This window comes from Condylura cristata, unplaced genomic scaffold, assembly GCF_000260355.1.
Source record: "Condylura cristata isolate star-nosed mole 26May11 unplaced genomic scaffold, ConCri1.0 scaffold00011, whole genome shotgun sequence".
Taxonomy (NCBI): domain Eukaryota; kingdom Metazoa; phylum Chordata; class Mammalia; order Eulipotyphla; family Talpidae; genus Condylura; species Condylura cristata.
Window position 1 is genome coordinate 48,586,551 of NW_004567112.1, and position 10,285 is coordinate 48,596,835.

Sequence of the window (10,285 nt, forward strand, 5' to 3'; positions counted from 1 at the left end):
TAGGTTACATCCTTTATTTAGTCATGTTCAGTGGGTCCTAAGCTTGTTTTCAACTTTTAGTTATAGTAATACTGATGAATTAGCATTTTTGTATTTTTCCAGTAAATACCCAGAAGTGAGATCGCTGGATCATATCGTATTTCTTTCTTTCTTTTTTAAAGATTTATCTATTTATGCATACAGAACTGGGGTGCAAGCCAGAGATGCAGGGGTGGTGAGAGGAGTCACCAGAGACAGCGTGGGGAGCATAGCAGGCAGATCGACGAAGTACACTGCTGAGGGGAGCAGTGGGTGAGTCAGGAGAGGTCTGCTGTGCCATGTGGTTCACCTTCCGGGCTGGGGATCAAACTTGCACTGAAGAGGCTGCGCTAGCTTGTGGTACTGCATCCGAACCCGTTGCGCCACCAGGGAGGGCCTCATATGGTATTTCTATTCTTGGTTTACTGGGAATGTCCACCTTTCCCCATAATGATGGCACCACTTTACATTCCACCATTTTCAAGAGTTCCCTCTTTTCCATACCCTCTCTAGGCCTGATTGTTTCTTATCTTTTAAAAAAAGATTTATTTTTATTTATTTATGCATCCAAGAACTGGTGTGTAGGCCAGATGTATAGGGGATGAAAGGATTCCCCAGACAAAGAATGAGAAGCAGAACAGGTGGATCTACTGAAATCCACTGTTGAGGGGAGCAGCAGGGTAGACAGGAGAGATCTGCTGTGCCATGTGGGTCAGTTTCTTGGCTGGGGATCTAACTAGTACTGCAGTGGCTGTGGCTAGTGAGAGCCCTGAGAGTTTAATCTCTGTGCCACCAGGGAGGCCCTGTTTCTTCTCTTTTTGATAGCAATTATTTTCACAGGTCTATGTTGTACCATATCATTGTTTTGATTTGTGTTTCTTTGATGATAAAAGATGATGAACATATTTTGATGTGCTTGTCAGTCACCTGTGTGTCTTCTTTGGAGAAGTGTCTATTCAGATATTTTACCAATTTTTTAGCTTTTTTTTTCTTTTTGAAGAAATCTTTATTTTATTTTTTTTAAACATTTATTTACTTATGCACACAGAGCTGGGGAAGGGGTGCAGGGGCTGTGAGAGGATTCACCAGAGACAGAGTGGGGAGCAGAACAGGCAGATTGACGAAGTACACTGCTGAGGGGAGTAGCAGATACTCAAGTGCAAGATAATTCATGTTAGGCTACTTTTTTTTTTTTTTTTTAAAGATTTATTTATTTATATATACAGAACAGGCAAGGGGTGCAGGGGCTGTGAGAGGATTTACCAGTCAAAGTGGGAAGCAGAACAGGCAGATAGACAAAGGACACTGCTGAAGGTAGCAGTGGGCAGGTCAGGAGAGGTCTGCCATGCCAGGTGGATCACCTCTGGGTTCCGGGATCAAACTCGCACTGAGGTGGCTTTGGCTAGCTTGCAGTGCTGTGTCCTAACCTGTTGTGCCACCAGGGAGGGCCCTCATGTTAGGTTACTTTTAACTGTCTGCATAAATAAACTTGGGGCCCAGCAGTGAAAACTGACTAGAATCAGAGATTTTTGAAATTGTAGAAATATGGGAAACCAGTTGTAGAAGTGACCATGATTAAATTACTTTGGGATTTATGCAAGAGTAAATTAACAGAGGAAACAGCAAAGGGTATTAGAATCTATGGAATTCTGGATTCCTTTTGGAAAGGTATATGGATAAAAATAGGATTAGAAGTGATGGGAGCATTTAGGAAATTTCACCAGTTACTTAGTTTAAAAGAATGGATATAAAAGATATTGATGAGACTAAAAGTAGTGTTAGAATGATATTCTAAGCATATTGTTAACATCCATCGAAGATTAGAATGAACAACTGTAATTGCTCCTTTTATATTTCTGGAATTTTGAATTCCATTTAAAATGTTTCTGTTTTTTTAAGACAGTTATTAAAAATTAGGACAAACCCAGGAGATAGACTTAAAAATGGAAGAAAATCTGTAAATCATATTATAAAAATGAAAGACATGGAAAATTAGCCTTGATAACAGAACTATCATAGATAATGTAAGCAATATTTTCAAATATTAGTACAGTTTCTGTGTGGAAGGGTGAATTTATTTCACCCCATCACAAAAAACTAACCAGTACTCATAAATCGTTACTATGGGGATGCTATTTGTGGTTCATTTAAAGGAAAAATTTCCCTTTATTTCTAAAATACCTTCAGTATTCTACCATTTAGATATTATGATAAAAAAGCAGTCTGGTTTCAAGTAAATTAAACTCTCAAAGTCTTCTCTTTCAACAAATAATATATTGAGTTGAGAGAACACTTTGGCTTTCTGGGTTAAAGATTAATTCATTGCATTTTAAAATATGGCACAATATAAATGTACTTAGAGGTTGTTACATATAGTCACAACAGAAATATTGCAATGTGATTCTTGTTGATACTGCAAGTTGTCAGAATATGGTTTTATTGCAAAATATTAAAATCAAATCTCCAAATAATTTTGGTTGCATAGAGGTTTTCTTTTTTCTGAGAGAGGAAGTTGCTTAAGAGCCATTTATAGTATTTGCTTCCTTTCTTAGTAACGAGCCCCGTTTGGTTAGTGGTGATTTTCTGTACCTAATAGCTATACTAGGGACATATGAGGTTTCCTTTGGTCTCCAGTCTTGTGGCCTGGCTTTGTTAGTTCCTTCTGGAAATTCACTTATAGTCTTAATAGTTTAGGCCTCCTAAAAATTATAGATCTATTTAGAATCTTGAAGTCTCTTTCTATTTATGCTAACCCAGAATTAATTTTGTTTTCTGTACCTGTTAGACTTATGATTGATGGTAACTAGAAGCAAGGTATAGATATGAGTGAGCTCTCCTTTAAAAATACATTTCTAGGCAGACAAATGTGTCCCTTCTGCAGTTACAGATTAATATGTCAGATTTTTGAACTAGAGGAATACATAGTTATTGAGGTGCACACTATTCACTGACTAAACTATGACTAGAAAGTCCTCATAGTGTGAAAAAATGAGGTTTGTTTACAGGTTTGTTTACAAAAAGGTATGGTCTTCAAAAATAATATTTATTTATCTTTATCTGCTATATTTAGAAATAGTGTATACTCATACTATAGAATATTTGGGAACTGAGGTGTGCTCTGATATTTAATTTTGGTGCTGTGGTACTACCTTTTCATGTGGTCTTCATTGTAGTAAGTTTAATAAAACAAACTAGTAAGGCTAAACTATTGTACTCAAAAAGCTAGGTTATTTATTCTATACCACCTTATAGGTGACTTGTTATCTTTAGTTCTGTTTACATTTTGTTCTTAGTAGATTGAATTTCTTTAAATTTAGCTTCACACAAAGAATGACTTCTTTTTTTACAACAAACTATACTGTCTCTTTAGAGAGAAGCTCAATAACTAAACTAGGAAGAGGATACTGTAACTTGCTGGTGAATTACTTATTTCCAATTGTGTCACCAGTAATGTTATCTTGTCAGTATTATGATGAGAATGATTCCACATAATACTCTTATTATGCTATAAATTTCAATGTTATTTCAGAAAGAATAATTTGATTTCCAAACAAAGCTTCAAGAAATGATTTTTTTTTCTTTTGGGTGGCAAAAGGCATTGGATAAAGGAAAATTCTTAGACATTTTTGATTAAAGGTTAACAAATTATTTGCAGTTTTGAAATATGATGTACAACTGAATGTCCTTAGAGGTTGTCACACAAAATTACATGATAAAATATGACAGTGTGCTTCTTGCTGATATTGCCAGTGACTGGATTCCATTTCAACCATGCAAGGTTTCTTATCTTCTGAGCCAGTTCAGTTTATACTTCAGTTTATACTCAGATACCCAAAACTTGACTTTTTTCATGCTTCTAAGGGACTGTCAGGAGTTACCCAACTGAAAACTACAGACCCACCGCTTGTTCTTCCAAGAGTTTTGGCAAATCTCTGCTATCTTGGGAGAACTAATCCAATAAATTAAATTCTATCAAAATATTAGTGTCATCTTAGAAATCAGCAAAAAGCCTGAATCACTGAGTTCCAGTCACATCTTCACGTGTTGCTATAGTAGTGATAATTGTGTGTAACACACAAATTATTGAGGTCAGTGTTCTGGAAATGACAATGAAAACACATTGGATAACTTCTTTATTGGTTCTATGGTCCTAAATAAAGCAAGTGTTATTTATTCCGATTAACTTACTTGAAAAATTATCAATTGATAATTACATTATCAATTTGTTACCACTGATAAAGAACTTGGAGGAGAGGCCACCTGTGGTCTCTTCAACCTTTCTAGTTCACTGGATTTTTGTCAGCAAATATGTTCCTGAAACAACAATGATTACTATTGTTAGCAAAAATAATCATTATAATTATTGTAAGGGAAATCCCACATTAAATATTGAGAATATTTTCAATGTATTTTTGTGTTCTTATCCCCTATCTGATCTTCATAGTTACTACATGGCTTATAAGAAGGAATCATTATACCTATTTTTCAGATGAAGAAACTAAGGTTAATTGAGATGTTACAAAATGCTATGGGCATAAAAGTGGGAATAATATTTGATCAAACCTATGTGAATATTTGAAGGCCATATCCCATTAGTCCCTTTGTGTTTTTCTAACAAAGCAAAGACACTCCTATGTCAGTTGCATAAAAATGGACAGATAAAATGTAAAGGTACTTCATGACATACTTTGTTCCAAGGGCTAATGATAGTTTAAATAACAACTCAAATTTAGTAATCAAATAATATTTTCTAGACTCATTTCATATAACAGGATTATGCTGTCTGTTGTAGGAAAGTCTTCAGGACATCTTTTCTAATATATTCTTGCTCCATTATTTTGCCTTTGGTATGGTGGAATGTGATATGGTAATGCCTCCTGCTTTTGGGAGTATGTCATGAAAAGTCATTGACTGAGGCAGAATAAATGTTCATAGTCAGAGACTTATAATATTTTATTGAATCCTAAATTATGGCTTTAACATAATATTAGTAAAATACATAAAATGGGAGATCCATAAATAGAAATGACACCTTAAGATCTTACACATCTTTTCAGAGGTGATGTAAAATAGAAGGTCAACCTTGAAGTATTAAAGCCACTAGACTAACACACACACACACACACACACACACACACATATCCAATGGAGGAAATGGCAGAAATACATTTTTAAGTCATGTTTGTGTTCCAGACAAGGTTTCTACATAATGAAGACATCAGTTTAGTGGACATGTCACTTTGACTGTAATATTGGCATCTCAAAGAATAAATCATATGCCTGGCCATGTCCGTCTCCTTTGGTACTCTGCTGGCAATAAGAGGTTGCAAGAGAAAGCTTAAACTTTTGTCCTGATACAGGGGACACTGGTAAAGCAATTGCTTAAATTTTTATGCTAATGATTGCTATTCCACTCCACCTCTGCTGTTATTTCAGAATATTACCATTATGGATAAAAAAAAGTTACTCTAATAAAAAAAGTTACTCTAATAACGATTATACTTTCATATTACTTATCAAGAGCTATTGTTCATTGTCACATGTATACTATTTACATATACAATATTATATATCATATATATATATATCATGTATGATATTATTTTCCCCTAGCATGCATACATACATAAGTATGTTGTTTACCATTCATTGCCATCCTCCTTTTGAGGAATGCATGCACAGCTGTCTGTCTTTGGGCTAAGTAGAAGAGAATGGGAGTTCCCTATTCTGCTACTTACCGATGAGCTAAAAATTAAAATTAATCAAAATTAACTGATATGTTACCATCCAAACCTTCTTTTGGGAGTTGTAAGCTTCCAAGAGACTACACAATTTTATAATAGTCACGTCAGACAGATATGCAAATGCAGTTTTTGTCTGGATGGATTGCTATTCCACTATCTTCCCAGATTCCAAAATCCTTTAAATTAGTTTTTAAGTATGGAATATGGAGATAATGGCATAAAGTTTGGCTCACAGTATTGATATAGAAATTCATATAAAACATACAAATGTATTCAATGACGAGTAATGTTTATGTATAATTCAGTCATCCTTGTTATGATATCCAATATGTTATAAAATGTAATTCACAAGTATTCACTTCTGCATTAATTTGACCATGTGCCTTGCTTTGGCCAAAACACAAAACAAACCAACCAACAAATACACAAATGGAAGTGATGTATTTTGGGCAGAAGCTTTAAAAGACAGCTGTTTCCCTTTTCTTATTCACATTTTGCCATCACAACCATTGATTAGAAGCTGTTCCAAATGCCTGAGTCCAAGAATAAACATTATATGATGTAGGATCATTGCCAACATATAGAAAACTTGTTACGTGTGTAAGAAGCAAGTCTTTGTTAATCTCAGCCACAGATTTGGCAACTCATATTGTCACAATACAACCTAATCTATTCTCATTGTTATACATTCTTTTTCCTTTGCCAGCTTCTACCATTGTATATTTATTGGTATAGAGGTTTTGTTATTCAGCCTCAAAGAAAGAATTTATGTGTTCAGATCCAAACAGACTTATGAAAGACTAAAATATGGAGTTAAGAAAACTTCCTTTGGATGACTTAAGAGCCTGTTGACCACTGAGCATATTGCTTCTGTGAAATTCCCAGGTAGAATCAACTCAGTTATTTGCAAATTAGAAACTGCATATTTTCCTCTAACTGAATAGGAAACAAATAACTCTATGAATATTCAGGCTAGTGTGGGACATTTTTCATTGTGTACCAGAATTCAGCATGAGCTCTTGTAATTAAATATTTTCTTTGAAATTAACTACAGAATGTTGGAAACTAAAATACAATTCTTAAGGTATCAAGAATAGTTGCAATTTACAATTATAAAACAGGGTGGGTTCCACCCAGCATACTCTGAAAAAAATTTAGGTAAAAGAGATGTTGTTAACACAATAAAAATCTTGGTCACCTTTCCTAAACATTTAAGATTTGCCTAATTTGACTTTCAATTCAATTCTGTCTGTAAGGGCTGAAATAAAGTATTTTAAAATATAACTTTGTGGCTAAATCAAGACTCAGAAATGTTGTAGGAGTTGTTTAAGTTTACATAGCTGGGAGGTAGAAGATGGGGAATATATTCCAATGGTTATCACACTTAAAACTCAAGATTGCCTTCATTTACTCGCTATGTTAACTGTCTCTCCAAAGTAGAACGGTGAGTTAGTTAGTCTACAATTAATACATTTTTGGGGAGGATCAGAGAACCTGGATTAGTTTACCAGAGCTTGCCTTAAGGAGAAGATCTTATAATGTTTAATATAAGCATTACATTTTAAAGATGTCTTGTTCTGCCTGTGTTTTTAAAAAGGTGAATCCATGAAGCATAGTAATGAGGATGTCTATCATTAAGTGCTATATTTCATGAACAGTCTTATGTCATTTATATTCATTATATATCATAACTTTAGATATACATGTATGTGTAGCTTATAGAAATAGAAATAAAACTTGCCCTATTAGTTCACTCTACTCTGCCAAATGCACATTTTATAGCTATGAAATAATGTCAGATAACTTTCAATTTTGTAATACTCCATTTCAGAGTTTTCTGATATTTAAAAATGTTAACCTCAGCACCTGAATAAAAAATTAGAGTACATTTTAATTTCTGAATGCTTTGTTCACTGCTCGAATTTGAATAGTCTAAATAGTGTCTGACATATAATAGTGTCTCACATTATTATTTATTGAATGAGCAGACAAATAAATTTTGATGATTAATAACTTTGCAGGCATATCTCAACCATGGATTCATTGGCTATCTATGCATATCTGTAGCAGTTTTACTCTCAGAGTAGACTCCAGATATCTAAGTCACCCAAAGAAATAGGCCCACTCTAGCACACACCAGAAATGGACTTAATATGCCTCTGTTTATGTTTTAAGTAGGAAAATGACTAAACACATTAAGTTCTAGATGAGATGTTTAAAAATGTAAAAATGTGATAAAACATACATAGATAAGGAAAAATATCAAGACTCAAAAGGTCTCAATGAGAATCCTATAAAACAAAAAAGCTTAGAGCATGTTGATTAAAAAAACAACGTAAAGTATGGATCAGTATATTTTGTGAAATGCCATCTTCCTAGGAATGTCATAGAATATTCAATGTGCAGTCAGCTGTTTTAAACAGAGCTGGGGTAAAATAGGCAGTTGAAGGATTTTTTCTAGGACAGCATGCTAGAGGCCATTTATTCCAGTACCACACCCTGCATGCATATTGGACTTTCCCTCATAATGAAACATTTTATAGAGAAATGAATATTTCTATTTTGGGAGATCTAAAGAATGATGGGCTTTACCACTACAAAATAAGGTGTTCTTCGTGTTATATAAGGAATGTATGGAACAGCTTCCAGTTAGTTCCATTAGCCCAAATATAAGGTAAACCTCCCCTTGATACATGCGGATAGAGGAGACATTTGTTTTTTGTCTGTTTTTTCAGTCAGGGTAAAAATCTCAGGATAAAAACTATATGTACCACAAGATAACAAGAGACCAAATAGTTTGTACTACATCAAGAGATGAGAGAAAAAAGGGAGTTTGTAGCAGATGAATACCTAAGAGCAGCATCACTTTGATGATATGATAAAGTGCCATTGTTCTTTTGTCAATAAGAAGAAAAGTCATTGGAAACTATGAAAAAATGTGCAGGAAACTAATGATGTATTTGAAAATCAAACCAAAATTCATGGGATAAGATTTATTAGCAGATAGCAAAAACAAACAAACAAACAAAAAAACCTTACTGTTTTTAAGACTAGGACTATCATTTCAACTGTCATTAGGTATTGAGATGAGAAATATAATGACTACCATTTATTCCAAAATGATCATTAACTATATCATCCTATTAACATACTTGTGTTGTTGGTTCTCATTTTTTGGCATCAACCAATAGAAAATACACAGTCATGTTTATGAAGAGATAGGCATAACATCATGACAACATAAAAAGGAAGGTATAATTCATAAATGAGTATGTCAGAGTGGAAAGGAACAGTGGCAGGGAAGAGAGATACAGGTAACTTATATAAAAGTAAAAGACATGATATTTAATGTTTGAGCAAAATAGACTTTTAAGGTTATTATTCCAGTTTTCCAATGCTGCCAATAGTGGAACAAAATACTAATGTCTCTCAGAAATTGAAGTTAAGAAGGAGGTGGAAACAGAAGTATAATGAGCTAAATCCTTATAGTTTATAACAGGAGACTGTTGAGGTATCAAAAGAAAGGGAAAATGTGTGTGATATTTAGTGATTCAAAAATATATATGAAGAAATATATAAATAGTTGCAAGCTTTTGCTCAGAGCATGGGCTATAGGTATCAAAGGATGGACTTAAAGGTGGTTATTTCTCATTTAAAACTCCTATGGTTTGATTGGACTACCCTAGGAATACATTTTTAAAAAATATTATTTCTATCAGGATAATGATCTTTTGGCTTAGAATAACTTGATCACTGTGAGTTTTGGTTTCCTATTTGGAAAATAGATAATGATTCTGTTTGAATGTAAAAGGGCTAGCAAGAAGTATGTTATTTATAAAAATAACTCTAGTGGTTTCATACATATCTCACCTGGGCTGAATTATTACTGCCTGCCTGATAAGTGACAGAATGATTTCACTCCCTATCTTTGGATAGGGCTAGTAATAAAACCAGTAAGCCAAGATGATGAAAATGGCTTCTTTGTCAATAACTTCTAATAGGCATAAATCTGAACAAAAGGTTGTTATAACATGCAAGTCAACAACATAGAGTGTTTAAAAATAAAAATCAACAATTTCTAGACTTAGGACATACCAGTAACTTGCTGTCCTAAATACAGCCTTATAACTTGAAGCAATAAGTATCTTTAGACAGAAAATTATCCAGGAGGAAAAAAGGAATTCACCCAGTGATTTTGAATAGTTACCACAATCTGAGGTTTTATATTTGGGCAGATCATATTTCCATTAGAATTTGTGGGAGACCAAAAAGAAAAAAAAAAAAAAGCCATGAAAATGAAATCTCAATTGAAATTGCCTTTCAGTTGGCTGAATAAATTCATTATCGATTTTGCCCTTCTATAAGAATGAAAGGTTAATGAAAACAATTGCACAGCTTTCTTTTTTAGGTACAGAATACGTAGTATAAAATGCCTTGATATGTTTCTTCCTCAAAATATGATAGTGTCATATATCAACTTTAACTGCTGTTATGATTGGAGTATGTTATGCCACAACCACAAT